This window comes from Mastomys coucha, unplaced genomic scaffold, assembly GCF_008632895.1.
Source record: "Mastomys coucha isolate ucsf_1 unplaced genomic scaffold, UCSF_Mcou_1 pScaffold3, whole genome shotgun sequence".
Taxonomy (NCBI): Eukaryota; Metazoa; Chordata; class Mammalia; order Rodentia; family Muridae; genus Mastomys; species Mastomys coucha.
The window spans coordinates 5,262,481-5,278,127 of NW_022196909.1; positions in this window are offsets into that span (position 1 = coordinate 5,262,481).

Genomic DNA, 15,647 nt, shown 5'->3' on the forward strand with positions numbered 1-15,647 from the left:
GGAGGCTGACTTTCCTTGAAGTTTTCGCCTCAAATACCGCCATCACGCAAGTGTGCGTGGCAGTTCAGGAAAATTTCCCCTGTGCCCATGTGCTCGAGGCTCTTCCCCACTTTCTTTTCAATTAGTTTCAGTGTATCTGGTTTTATATGGAGGTCCCTGATCCACTTGAACTTAAGCTTTGTACAAGGAGATAAGAATGGATTGATTTGCATTCTTCTACATGCTGACTGCCAGTTGAGCCAGCACCAGTTGTTGAAAATGCTGTCTTTTTTCCACTGTATGGTTTTAGCTCCTTTGTCAAAGATCAAGTGACCATAGGTGTGTGGCCCTTCCTCTGAGCCCCTCCCCAATAAATCCCCCTCCCAACTTCAAGTACTTTCTTTCTTTCTTCCTTCCTTCCTTCCTTTCTTTCCTTCTTCTTTTTTTTTTTTTTTTAATAATTCCCTGAGTCCAGCTAGAGATGCCTGCATGGGTATGGGACCATCCACAGCACCATATACAACCTACCAGAAGCCACATCATGAAGATAAATGACTCCACTCCCCAGTAGCCAGCAGAATTAATATAGTAAAAATGGCCACCTTGCCAAAAGCAATCTACAGATTCAATGCAATTCCCATCAAAATTCCAACTCAATTCTTCACAGACTTAGAAAGAACAATTTGCAAATTCATCTGGAATAACAAAAAACCCAGGATAGCAAAGACTATTCTCAACAATAAAAGAACCTCTGGTGGAATCACCATCCCGGACCATAAGCTGTACTACAGAGCAATTGTGATAAAAACTGCATGGTATTGGTACAGTGACAGGCAGGTGGTTCAATGGAATAGACCTGAAGACCCAGAAATGAATCTTTTTTCAAAGGTGATGAGTTTGAGCAGATAAAGGTGAAGTTGTGAGGCTAGGTAGGTTCTGGTAGGTTCTGCTCCACAGTGGGTATCTGAGGAAAAGATAGGATTGGAAGTACTAATGTTGAGAAATTTAAAGATGCAGGTAGCATGATTTTGGATAATGTCAAAAAAGCAAATAAGAACACAGAAACACTAACTAGAACCCAGAAAGCTGCCTGAGCCAAGCCTGACATCTCCCTCCAAGCCCTTGACACTCAACAGTGCCCTGTACCACCACTGCCCACTACAACGCCACTCCCATGGCTACTAGCCACCACCATTCACACTTCAGGTTAACCCAACAACCAATTTACCAGCTTTTGGATCTTGATTCTCAGCTTTAGCTGTATGTTAGAACTACCTAGGAGTGCTTAAAAACCACCAAAGCCCAGGCCAATTAAAGCAGAAGCCAGCCATAAGCATTGGTAGAATTGAAAGCTCTCCTGGTGATTCCAGGGTGTAGCCGAAGTAGAGGGCCAGTGTCTTAGGAGAGCACTCTCATTAATAATGAATTGAATACTGCCTAGCTTTTCATACAAAGCTTGTCATTAAGGAAAACAGACTGGCTGCTGGGGGAGGGGGTGGAGCACAGGAGGTAGAATTTCACATCAGTTATAATAGTGGCCATGTGTGAAAGGATCACTCAGATTAGAACAAAAACACTGAGACCTTAAAAGCGAAACAATTGCAGAAAGTTGCTGAATGGCTCCCGGACCAAGAAACACCCAAAGTAAACAAACACGTGGCTTCCGACCAAGAAATACCCAAAGTAAACAAACATGTGGCTCCGGACCAAGAAACACCCAAAGTAAACAAACAGGTGAAAACTTTTTTTTTTTTTGGCTGAAAAATAAAAACTAACTTAAAATCAATCTTGAGATTAGTTTTTATACCAAAAGCAAGAGGCAAAGGTTTAAAATGACACTTAATTTTGACATGGTTGCAACAAACCCATTATGCTCACAGATTCAGGTGCCTTTGTAAACAGGTTTCGGAACATCCCCTGAGTAACAAAGGATGGCCGGAAGTAAACTGGGAAGGCAAGTGTGAGGCAAAGGCTTGTCTCCAGGTGGTGTTTCAACTGAAACAAAAAGATGCGCACTTGAAAACAATCTCTGCAATGAGTTTTAAATAGAAAACAAAACAAAAAATAAATAAAAAAAAAAAACAAAGGAAACAACCTAAATTTCCGGAATCACGGTAATGCTTTAATAATTAATTGAAACCAGCACCCTTGTCATTAAGCTGAAAACAGGAGGGTTGTCACCTCTGTCCCTAAGGGGGCCTGCCCTGGGCTCAGCACATCCAGGGCTCTCCACAGCCTTGGGGCATTCCCATAAGCTGGACTCTGACCTGATTCCCTGTCCCTGGGGGGCCCCCTGTCAGGTCTCCTGTCTCCCTTGCTAGTCTACTTGGAGCCAGGTGTCACACCTGTCTCTCACCTTCCCACCTCCCGAGGCTCCCCAGGGTGGCTCAGGATCCACTGGTAACTGTTATCAGTAAAGGCCCTGGATCTCCCACCCACCTGTCCCTGACTCTAACACAGTGGGTGGACAGCAGACATTTGGACTCATGAAGATCTGGCTATCAGAATGACAGGACTTTGCTTCTACCAAGTGGATAGAATGTTCTGGAAAGAACAGAGATACTGAAAGAACTGCCACCTGTGCTGGCAGACGGTTGGGTGATGTAGAGAATTATTGGAACAATTATTAGAACCTAGAATGTAATTCTGTTCCACAAATAACATATTCACATGGATTATCCATGCATTTAGCCTTTGCTTCATGAACATCTTACAAGTTGCACGCCACTTCACTTTGGACTCTCAGTATCCGGGACTTATGCTACAAAACAAACAGATCAAAACCCAACAGCTTCATCAAGCCTTTCAGTGTAGTCAGTTTTATACTTCAAAATGAAGTTGCCTTGCCTTTTATCTTTGCATTACAGCATACCTGTGTTAGACCACAGACCCTCTAGTTCTCCCCTTCCCCTTCTTGTGTGGCTCCCCACCACACGCACACTTCCCCCTAAATCAGGTCAAGCCTCCATGAGATTCACTCTGCATCAGAAAGCTGAGGGCTGGAGACATGACTCAGCAGTCAGAAGCACTGTCCTCAGCATCACGCCAGGAAATTGGGTCTCCTGTCACTCCATCACTCTCATCATTCCAGGGAAGCCAATACCCTCTGCTGGCTCTGGAGGGAACCCATACACATATACACATAAAGAAGGAAGGAAACCGCAAAGACTGACTGAACGGTGAGAAAGGTGTAGTATTAATCCCACCTGGCAAGAACAAGACCTCTACAACAATTTTGGAGCAAATTTGAAGTAAAGCTTTATTGAGCACTAGCCAGGTCCATATCAAGTATTTCCAGAGTATGGCTGTGAGTTACATGAGTCAGAGGCTTATGAAGTAAAACCCACAAGGCTATGTGTTTCCCACCTTTGCCAAATTGGAGGCAAGCATGCATCCTGATGAACTGTGGAGCTCCTGCCTACTGGTGATCAAGCAGATGATGTTGGAGCAATCTAGCTTGTTTACAGAAGTAAAAACCCACGGCTTGTTATCTTATATGAGCAACAAACAACCCCAGCATCCCAGGAACTTACTGCCCTTTGGGCAAGTGGGACTTACAAATTAGAGGCATTCTTGCTTTATAGCTCTCCTAACTTTAGCCATCACAGTAGAGAGGTTGGGATGTTCCAAGGTACTGATTACCTTAGGCTAGCTTTAGTCCACTGAATAGCCATTGCTTGCCTGTAGGGCATGTGGGACCTTACTACTTAACACAGACCTAAGAACTGGAAAGGTTGAGTGAGCTCAGAATCTTAGATTCCTTCCTCAAGAGGTATACAATCCCTAGTTCACCCCCAAATAAAGGGTGTGCGTTCACATCTACCACCAAATAAAGCAATATGAACTAGCAAGGATTGTCTCAGAGAACCGCTTCATTAAGGATCGCCGCCAAGAAGGCCTTCACCTAAAAGAGCTGTGCCTAAGACTCCTGAAGAAGGTTTTCATGTCTCCAGCCCCTCTGGGCCCCAGCACTCACTCACAGTCATACTGGATCCTACTCATGCTGGGCTCCACCTCTCCTTCCCACCTGGCTTACAGATGCCCTGAGGAGAAAGGTGGGCCTTGGACCCCCATTCCTGATTTCCTCTCCCAGCAATATAATGTGGCACCTGGGTACCCAAGAAGGAGTTTGGGAACCACTGCATCCATCCCGGACCCTGCTTTCTCCTTCCAGTCTGCCCCACAGGGAAAAGCAAGCTGTGGAATCCTCTCTCCAGTCTTTGGTCTGCCTCCGCCAAGCTGGCTGGCTAGTGCTGCTTGGGCACCTCAGGCAGACAGGCAGACCATAGTACAATCCTTTCCCAACTCTCTCTTGGAACTAACAACTTGTGATTAGTACATTACATTGGTACACAATTTTGTATATTGATTAAAAATAAGTTTATATTTTTTTTTGCATTGGTACAGAATTTTGAATATTGATGCAGGTTTAAGGCTAAAGTTACAAGACAAGTTTATTATCTTCTAGTGCCTGCCTCCGTGCCCGTTGGCAGATAGGCCAGCCCAGCCAGGCTGTATGATATGAAGATTGCCCATACTCCTGAAAGTCTCTAAGAGTCAAAGACCTAAGCTGGGCGGTGGTAGTGCACGCCTTTGTTCTCAACCCACAGGAGGCAGAAGCAGGCGGATCTCTTGAGTTTGAGGCCAGCCTGGCCTACAGGGTTCCAGGACAGCCAAGGGTACCCCCTCCCCCAAAAGGGTCAAAACTCTTGTTTGTTCTTCAGATTTGAAGGAAAGGCCTATTCTCTTTCTCCCTTCTCTGTCCCTCAGTCCTTCATGGTCATGATGCTATCTCTCTCGAGCTCCTCTCTTAAGATTAAGGAGCTGAAGGCCTTAAGGCCTTCTCCTGCTAAATACCTTGGGAAGGTAATTTTATGTCACTTTTCAGTTTTCTACAAACCTTCCCTTCTTTTCTTTTAAGTTATCAACACCAATAAACTATAAAGTCTTAGTCATAAAAGGAGCATTCCAAGACCAACAAAGATGGCTGGTTCCTCCACAGACCTGTCATAGCAGGGCCTCCAGTTGCTGTGTCTCCATTGTGGCCTCCATAAAAGAAAAAAAGAAAGAAACAAAGAAAGAGAGAAAAGTCTCATCTTGTTTTGAAGAACACAAAGAATGCAAGCACCGATGACCCCTTCAGTATGCCACTTGCTTCTGGATCAAGTCCTTCCTTACTGGGCTTTAGTAGCTGGCTCTCCATCTTCCTATCTATCAGTGCCTCTGTCTGTTGTTCCAGAAACTGCAACATCTCTTAAGAACTACCATTGATCACCCTGGCTTTACAATTCATTGATCACCTCACTTCTGAAGATAACAATTTTGGAACTTTCTCCTCCTCTTCCTCCTCATCTTCCTCCTCCTCCTCTTTTCCTCCTCTTCTTCTCCTCCTCCTCTTCTACCTCCTCTTCCTTTTCCTCCTCTTCTTTTCCTCCTCCTCTTCTTCCTCCTCCTCTTCCACCACCTCCTCCTCGTTTTCCTCCTGTTCCTCCTCCTCCTCCTTTTCTTCCTCTTCTTCTTCTTCCTCTTCTTCCTTTTCCTCCTCTTCTTCCTCCTCCTTCCTCTTCTTCTTATATAGGCTATCATATATCCCAAGCTGAATTTACTATGAGGCTGAGGATGACCTTGAACCTCTGATTTTTCTTCCTCTGCCCCTGGAATGCTGGAATTGCAGGTGTGCACCACTATGTTCACTTTATGCGGTCCTGAGAGTTGAATCCGGGGTTTCATGCAGGCTAGGCAAGCACTACCAATGGTTCTCAACCTTCGTAATGCTGTGACCCTGTACTACAGTTCCTCATGTTGTGGTGACCCCCCAACCATAAAGTCATTGTCATCACTACTTCACATCTGATATTACTACTGTTAAGAATCATAATGTGAAGAATGTCTGTGTTTTCTGATGGTTTTAGGAGACCCCTGCAAAAAGGTCTTTTCACCCCCAGAGAAGTTGTGACCCACAACTTGAGAACCTGTGTACTCTACCAACTGAGCTGCATCCGCTGTCCTTTGACATCCCAGTGTAGCCATCCACATTATACCTGCATCTCTGTGGTGTGCATTTTAATCCCTCATCGTTTGAGTATGACTTCCTGCCTTTTCTCACTTGCTCCTGTGTTACACTCCCTTCGACCACTCTCAGCCCCCGACTGGGACTTCCAATCCTCAGCTTTCGCTGCCTGAGCTCCTGCCCCAATCTATCTTTACCTTTACTGTTGACCTAGTTTTTATTCTATAGGCAGGTACACTTTGTCAAGCTTGCTCCATCCAGCACATTGTCTGGCAAACCCTACTCCCAATTAAATATTCTACTTCCAGATGCATCTAGCAGGGAAGAGGCAAAAGCAGCACACCCCTCCGAAAATCAATGTATCTGGAACCTGTTCAAAGAGACTTAACGTGAGCCTTTGCCTCTTCAAGCTGATAATAAAAAACGTACATCCGTATTTCCTGTAAGAAAGTACGGCTCTTACATTTTCTCCTTTCCTAAAATCACCAGTCCGTCTTCTGCCCAGTCCTTTATTGTGATTAAGCCTTATGTTTCATTAACAAAAACACTCAATTTGTTGAGAATCACTTCGTCTTTCCACTAACCAATCTAACAACCTACATGCATGTGTAGCTGCATATTACAATTTTACCCACCAGACGTCCATATTCTTGCGTTTATGTGCTGTATGTATGTGCCTGATCATGTGTGTACTGTACATACATATGTGCCAGCACACAGACATGCATGTCTATGTGAAGGTTGATGCCATACATCTTTCTCAGTAGCTGTCTTATCTTATTATCCGAAACAAAACCCTACATAGAATGGCTGGCCAATAAGCTCCAAGGATCTGCCCTCTGCTCCCTTCCTCCCCTCAAGTGCCCACCAGTGCTCCAGGCTGGAGTTACAGACATAACACCAAGTCTGCTCTTACATGGGCTGGAGATCTGAACTCTGGCCCAGCAAACACTTCACTGACTGAGGCAGGTCCCCAGCCCTGATATAAACAGAGCTTTAACCAAGACTAAGCCTTCTCTCGCAAACAGACCATGTCCGTCCCTTCTCATCTGCTTAGACCTCGGGCCCCAAAGGTCATTGCAGTGGTTACCGTTTCTCATTCCCAGCTGCGTGCTCTCTACAAGTCTGCATCTCCTTTGACTGAGTCCTCTGGTTAGGACTCCATAACACTCTGCCTAATTGCTCTCAGCAGTGATGTCTGCATCCCCTTGTCTCTCCTCTCTAACGTGTTTTCACCAGGATGTCACCCTCAACATATTACAGAGCCAAGCTGGTACTGGACTCCCCAGTGGCCCAGGAGGAAGTCAGAAGTGCCAGTCCTGCCATGGCTCATCTGGAAATGACCTGTAGGTCACTTCCGTTGTCTCCTGGAGATTAACAGTCATGAGGACAGGGAACAAAATTCTAAAACAAGCCCTGCAGGCAGACATCTGGATCCACTGCTTAGCCCCATTGTAACTGAGCCATAGGGGATTTGGTTTTAGTAACAGTGGTTGCTGATAAATGTTTATCAACCAAGGGAACGACAGACAGAAGGAAGCTCAGTTCAGTACTCGCCACTTTCCATGATGTAAATATGCTCGCTCATCATGGCTGCCTTCAGACTACTTATATAGAAACACAGAGCTGGGCAGAAATGCATGCGCTGAACTGACTCTAACTCTTTTGTTTGTTTGTTTTTGGGTTTGGTTTGCTTTGTTTGTAATTGACTCTTAAATCAGTACCAGGGTGCCCAGCATTACTGCTGTAAGCTGGGAAACAACTGTGTGTTCTGCTGGCAATAAATGCTTACAGAGTGCCCACCACATACCAGATAGTAGAAATGCAGAGGACAAAAAAAAAAAAAAAAAAAAAAAAAAAAAAAAAAAAATCCAAAATCCCCAGAGATCACACCTTCTGCTAGGAAAGTCAGGTAATAACAATGTGTATGATATAATGAGAAGTGAAATTACAAAAGATAAAACAAATGCCATGCGGTGAGGAAGGGCAGAGGACACCCAGAGACCCGAGTTAGGCAGCACTAGCTATAAATACCCAGAGGCCCGCCCAAAGCCACACCACGTGGCACGGGGGAGGGAAGACAGCCAGAGGTCTGACCCGCCTGCAGCAGAAGCTTGTACAAACACAAGTACGTGGTAGAGAGATGGGAGACGGAGAACAGTTTGAGAGTTGTGAAGTGAGGTAGAACTGGAGACTTGAGGGTAGAGAGAAGTAGCCTGATATGAGTAGCCTGTGCTGCCACCTGAGGCGATGGTGAACTTCTGGCCCATGCTACCGCTGAGGGCCATGTCTAGGTTTGTGGCCATGCAGCAGCAGGGGTCTGTGTCCATGGCTCATATTACCACTATATATCATGCAGATGTCCCTGGTCTGGCCTGCAGCCTGGGACCATTTTGATATCAAAGGGCTGTGTAGAGTTGGTCCCACCCCTCATTGGCTGCAGCTCTTGGGAGAGCAGGCCCTACATCTCACCTGGCCCTGGTATCAGGAGCAAGGGAGAGCTGTCCCTGCCTCTCATCTGCCCTGAGGTGGCCCAAGCACGAGGTGATGTCCCCCCTCCCCCCACTCTTTGCCACCTGAGATAGTCAGAGAACTGGCCCAAGAGTCACAAGAGCAGGAGACCTAATTCAGCCCCTTGACTGCTCAGGAGAGTGGGCCCCACATCTCAACTGGGCAGCACAGTAGATCTGGCTCTAGTGGTGTGGGTGCGGGTGGGCCAGCCCTGAGGACAAGAAATGGAGAGAGTTGGCCCTGTCCATTGCTGGCTGTGGGACTGGGTGATCTAGCCAGGGCAGTGCTGGAGAGCTTGCTCTGTTGGTGTGAGTGCATGTGAGCTGTGGATTTGACCAGCTCAGATACCTCTGAGGCCCAGGTCCAGGGCTTTGAGTTGGCTCATGTTAATATTTACCTCATCAATGAACTGCCTGAGCATGTGAAGTGGCAGTTCCTCCGCTCCAAAGCTCCAGGATCTCCACAACACAGAACAGCAACAGGCTATCTGAGAAGAGTCGTGGTGAGGACCCAGCACTGACAGTGTAGCAGAAGCCAGAGGCCTCGAACCAGGCCAATAACTCATTGCAATGTACATGCTTTTGCAAGTGAAGATGTGTGGACAAAAGTGTGACACACTGCAGCTTCCACAACGAGTTGTTTTTTATGCTTTGTCTTTTTGTTTTTATGTTTGTTATTTTCTTATGGGGGGAGGTTGCAAGGGCAGAGGGTGGATAGGAAGGGATGGGGAGATGAGTGGGATTGGGGTACATGATGTGAAACTCACAATCAATAAAAAGTTTTTTTAAAAAAGGAAAGAAAAAGGAAAGAGGCCAATGGGATGGCTCAGCAGCTGAAGGTGTTTGCTGTCAAGCCTGGGGACCTGAGTTTGATTCCTGGGACTCAAGAGGAGGGCTGGCTCCTGAAAACTGTCATCCAGCTCCACTTGCATGCACAAAAACAAACAAAAACAAACAAATAAATGTGATTTTAATAATTAAAATGTAAGCATAGTAGGCAAGAGTGGGTAACCTCCCCCTTCCGGGGAGAGTGATCCAGGAGGCCTGACTGAAGGCACCACATAAAGAAAACCAGCATCCTGATTGGTGAGTGCAAACTGTCTCCTGCAGCCCTTGCCCAGGGGCGGACACATTCACCACACCAACTCTCCAAGAAAGTTTCCTGAATAGCTAGCACATTTAATTCAATAAATCTACTACAATGGTGTTTTAGTCAATGTTCTGTCTCTGATGAGACTCCATGACCATGTCAACTCATGTCATAGGCAGACATGGTGCTGGAGATGACCTGAGAGCTCTATACATCCTGATGTGCATTGGGCAGGAAGAGAGACAGACAGACAGAGAGAGAGACAGAGACAGAGACAGAGACAGAGAGAGACAGAGACACCTTTGGCTTGGCAGGGACCTTTGAAACCTCAAAGCCCATACCCAGTGACACACCTCCTCCAACAAGGCCATACCTCCTAATCCTTCTCAAATAGTGCCACTCCTTGGTGACTGAGCACTCAAATACATGAGCAGACCATTCTTGTTCAAACCACCATGAATGGTGTGGAGAAAACAAATGAAGGTGACAATGGGCAAGGGGTGCAGGAAGACAGAAGCAGGTGACTTGGGGACAGCCATGTGTACTCACCTTCACTTCTACCTTGAGGCAGAGGAGCAATCTATTGAAGCTGCAACATCTTTCCTGTGCCCCGGAACAGGGTTCACAAACTGCCTTCAACTCTGATGGCCACTGTCTGGTCAATGGGACCTCAGAGGTGTGTGGTATGCTTTAGGGCCCCGGGAAGTATCTGGGGCAAAAAGAGGTCCCCTTTGCACACTGGTGACATTTCACTGACTCTTCCTGATTAACTGATCAGGACTTCAATAGTTGTAGAGAGTTAGAATGTTGTCAGTCCACAGCCATTCATTATTCTCTTTTGTGTATGACCTAACATCTAATGACCATTGGTACAGACACCTCACTCCCACCAACCAAAAGCCCAAGGAAGGCCATCAGATGCCACCTTAGGCCTATAATAAAGACATGCCCACCTCCAATGCCCCTCCACCTGGAGGCCTCCCCACCCCACTTAAACGGCATTCCCACCACTCCACTTAAACAATACCTTATTTACGACTGTCTTGGTTCTGTTACTTGGTTACTGTACAAACCTTGTCAGACTCTTCCTTTGTTGAGATGCAGAGTTGATATAACCTAAGTCTGTGTTCCCAGGCTGTGCTCACTCACACTTGGCTCCAGAATAAATGATCTCTTGTCCCCTTTAAGGTGAGAGTTGGGTTTTTGCGTTGACACTGGAGATTAACAGGGAGCCAAGACAGTTTGGCTGTAACTCAAGCTAATTCAGTAAAAAATATGTCTTGAGGGACTGCAGAGCAGGCATAGTGCAGGTGCGGGGGTGGGGTCTTTTCTTTCCTTTTCCCACAGGCTTCAGCCACCCTGGGAACTAGGGGAGACGGAGAGAGAGAGGAAGAGACAATCAATCCTTCAGAACATCAGTGGATGTGGATTTTCACACATCCCTCCCTTCATCTTTCTTTTGCCAGAAAACATAGATGGCAGCCCACTCCCGCCCCCCGATTTGTCTATTGCACTTCATGTGTAAAACAACATCAGAACTAGTGTCCTTTATAAGTAAGTCTTTCTAAGACACTGCATACCAGAAAGAGAGGTTTCATGAGTACCAGTTTTAAATACTAAGTCTCTCTCTCAGTATATACCGTCATTGTTCTCAATTACATGCCTTCGAGTGAGAGGAGGAGGGGGAGGGGCTGGCCCCTGGCAGAGCCTGGAGCTGATGAAAGCATTGGCTCAGTGGGTCAGAGGAACTGGTCCCCAGCGTCACTATCTAAAAAGCACACCGACAGACAGCTGTCAAAAGTCCAGTTCAGTCTTTGAAATGGGTAAAGGGAGTCTGTGATCAGTGGAGGGAATGTTCCAGAGAGTTCAGAGGCACAAGCCAGCTGGAGTCAGACAACCCACGTTATCTGGGAAGAATACATTGTTTTCTTTCCTAAGGGACAAAGTATACCAGGGCCAAGGCCAGGCTGAGTTTATCTAGACTCCGTGGAGATGGCAGGAAAGGCACGTGTGCGCAGCTGTAGGAGGGTATAGGAGAAACACGGTTTACAATCCGTAAACATTAAATCAGTCTCACCTACCTATGAAGAAAGTGATTGGAATTAGTATGTAAATACACACACATACACACACACAAACACACAAAACTGCTGAAACATTGTAAGAAGGAAAACAGAAGCATAGAAAAGAAAGAAAAAAATATTTTATCTCCTTGTTCTAGCCATCAGAAAAACTAGCTTTTATCTTAAAGATGGTTATCTGGTTGGTTTAAAGCCTGGGGAAAGATCTGAAAAATGGCAAAGCACCTAATCTCTGGGTTCTCCTGGGAGAAGAGAAGGGGAGATAAGAACCTCTCTATCAATGGAATACCAAGATGGACTTTCAGCCAGAAATCCGGCCAATTTATTACTTCTTTCTCCTTGTAAAGCAATACTATAAACGGACACACTAAGCTCCAAAGAAACTGGTTAGGAGCCAGGGTTGCGGTGGGGGATGGGGGGTGGAGGGTGGGAGTAGGGGTGGTGGACCAGCAAAAGCCAAGTAGGATCAGCTTGCTGGGCTCCTATTCAAATACATGCAGCTATGTGTGCGGCTAGGCTGGCAGCCTGCCTCACATATAGGCTAAGTTCTCCCAGGGACTGGCAGGCTGAGCCATCTACTTCCCCCAATACAGCAGGCACCAGAGCAACCTGGGATTCCCGTCCTTGTGCCCAGAGGGGACCCCTCCGAAGAGTTATCTGTGTTCTTCTCTTCGGGGGCAAGACTTCAGGAGAATGTCCAGGCTCTGATTGCTCTCGTTCCTGCCCCCCACCCATCCTACCCAACACCCAACCCCCATCCTTGGCCCCGATTCACTTCCTTTTCCCGTTGACTCTACAGAAGACAGTATTTCATTGTCTGTAACTAACCCGGTTAAGCTTTCTGCACAAAGAACACCCTTTCGTAGAGAAGATTACAGTAATTCGTGGCATCTACAGAAACATCCGGAGAGAAAACCTGGAGGAATCAGTCGCGTTTTCCTCGCGCCAGGTAAGCACAGAAGAGAAGGTCCATGCGATGGGAGGAAGCTTCCTTGATTGCTCACTCTGCTTCTCTCCCAGCCGCAGCAGCCTAGATCCACAAAGCGAAAGGAGACTTGAGGGATGCGGATCCTCTCTTCTCATGAGGAGCCCCTCCTGATGCAGAGTGAGAGTCTAGGCCTAGACTGGTTCCCAGGGTCGAGATGGTGCCTGCGGCTCACCCCTGCTCTTCCTCTGTGTCAGTCAGGCCCTTCTCTGCCAAGCCAGCTGTCTGCACCTGGACATCTCTGTCATTCTGTTTCCTCCCTCTGCCTGGCCAGGGGCCAGCTTGGCAGGGTCTCTGCTGGGGTCTGTGCACAACTGCAGAGCAGCCAGCTGGAGTTGGGAGAATGCTTGGGCACGCTTCAAACCCCAAACTGCCTGACCAGGCTTGGGCCTCACCTAGCTTTTCACTCCGTATGAACGGATCTCCTGGCTTCAATAAAGTTTCAGAGTGTAAACCCTAACAGGCCAACTGCAATGGATTTTTCCTTGTGTTCAAAGTAGATTGGTGGGCATATCTGTGGACCAAGGCCGAAACTGTCACTACATCTAAACATGGTTTTAACACAATTTTAAACAGTAAAGAAAAAGTGTAGGCATTCACGCCCAGTGATCTCCAAGTTACCTAAGATTTTCGGACTCTGAAAGCTTATTAAAGCCCCCAAAGTTTTCTCAGAGCCATACTCCCAGGTGCCAGAACCACATAAAAGTTCACGTTGTACCAAGTCCACACGTCCTCACGTGACTGCTCTCTGGGCCATAGGCAACAGAAAACAGATCTGCTAGCTTCCACAAGAAGAGAGGGTATCACTGGGAGGGACTGAACTCGGAATGATGGACAGGAAGAAAGCTAGGAGCTGTGCTGGGGCGGTAGGCACCCTTGCCCCGCAGGCTCATGTTCTGAACACTTGCTTGTGGGGAGCTGCCGAGGCCCGCCCTGAGTGAATGTGGATGGCTGAAATGAGGACAGCTATGTGAAGAACCCCGATGCCTCAGACCCCTGGGAATGGCGAGGCCTTCCTGGACCAGGCTCGGAGGAACGGGAAAGCCTTCTTCTGGTCCAATTACAGATGTTAAAAATGACTGCCCTTCATCTGAAACCAGTGAAGTGGGGAAGACCATCAACCACAGCTTCATCTTCCCAGATGACTGCAACCTGAAACTGCTTCCCTACAGAGACCTCCAGCAGTGACGGCCAGTAGGCCTCCTCCCTCAGACAAGCATAATAAGCCTGCCTCCTCCATTAGATGAGCATAATGAGCCTGCCTCCTCCCTCAGTAGTATACGTTAAACATGCTTGTCTGCTCCTGCATCTTCACGTGGACCACCCACTCCCAACTTTACTGTGTATGTGTCTGTTCTTTGTTCCACCATCCCAATCAAGTCCAAAGTCATTCGGGTCACAGCTCCTGGTGGCTGTATTTTAGGAGGTTCTGGAACCTTGGGAGATGGAGAAGGGTTTTGGAAGTTAGCAGTGGTGCTATTGTCCTTGTAGGTATATGATCCCTAGCTACTTCCTGCCGCATTCTCTGCATTTTCTCCACCATGATGTCACTCTCTGTCTGCTCTGCCTGCCCTGCCCCTCCCCACAGCCTTGATGGATGGAAACTTCTCAAATCACAAGCCCAAATACACCCTGCCCCTCCCCTATTCTCTTGTCTTTGTCACATCTTTGGGTCACAACGATACAAAAGTAGCTAACTCTGCAATAAAGAATCATTGCAAAAGCAGTGTTTTAAAGCAACATGATTTAAAATCTCACAGCCTAACATGCTCAACTGCATTCTTAACCCCAAGGTGTCTACCACGGGGAGTCAACCCCAGTTCTCCAAGGTGTCTACCACGGGGAGTCAACCCCAGTTCTCCAAGGTGTCTACCACGGGGAGTCAACTCCAGTTCTCCAGGGTGTCTACCACGGGGAGTCAACCCCAGTTCTCCAGGGTGTCTACCACGGGGAGTCAACCCCAGTTCTCCAGGGTGTCTACCACGGGGAGTCAACCCCAGTTCTCCAGGGTGTCTACCACGGGGAGTTAACCCCAGTTCTCCAGGGTGTCTACCATGGGGAGTTAACCCCAGTTCTCCAGGGTGTCTACCATGGGGAGTTAACCCCAGTTCTCCAGGGTGTCTACCTCAGGGAGCTCTTGTCTGGAAACTGCATTCTTAACCCCAGTTCTCCAAGGTGTTTACCATGGGGAGTTCTTGTCTGGAAACTGAATAAAACCTTACAAACTTACTTCGATTAGTGGCTGCATCTATTTTCTTCTAAGTGTATGTCTGAGGTCCTGATTCCTCTCTGGACGTCAACTGGGTTCCCCACTAGTGTCCAGAGGTCACTGTAGTCTCTTCTCACACAGACCTTCCATCTCCAAGTCAGCAATAGTGTGTCAAATTCATGCTCCAAATCTCCCTGACTGCTCCAGCTCATTTTAAGAGCATGCATGAGTCCATCAGACCCAAGATTTCAAGGCAACTGTAGCATGCAACACACCCACCGTGGGATTGATAGCTCATCTCATCCTACTACTGATAGGGAAAAGAGGGACAAATTCTGCCTGCTACACTGGAAGTTAGCAGCCATGATGTTTGGCTCCTGTCTATATGTGTCGCAGTGACAGAACCTCTAAGTTTTCCACCCTAGTTCAGCTATGAGCAGGGAAAGGCTGTACAAAGCAGGGAGAACCTAGCATCAGTACCTGGACTGGATATCAGTCGCTCTAAAGCAGGGAGATCCTAGCATCAGTACCTGGGCTGGATATCAGTTACTCTAAAGCAGGGAGAACCTAGCATCAGTACCTGGATATCAGTTGCTCTAAGGCAGGGAGAACCTAGTATCAGTACCTGGATATCAGTTGCTCTAAGGCAGGGAGAACCTAGCATCAGTTCCTGGATATCAGTTGCTCTAAAGCAGGGAGAACCTAGCATCAGTACCTGGATATCAGTCGCTCTAAAGCAGGGAGATCCTAGCATCAGTACCTGGGCTGGATATCAGTTACTCT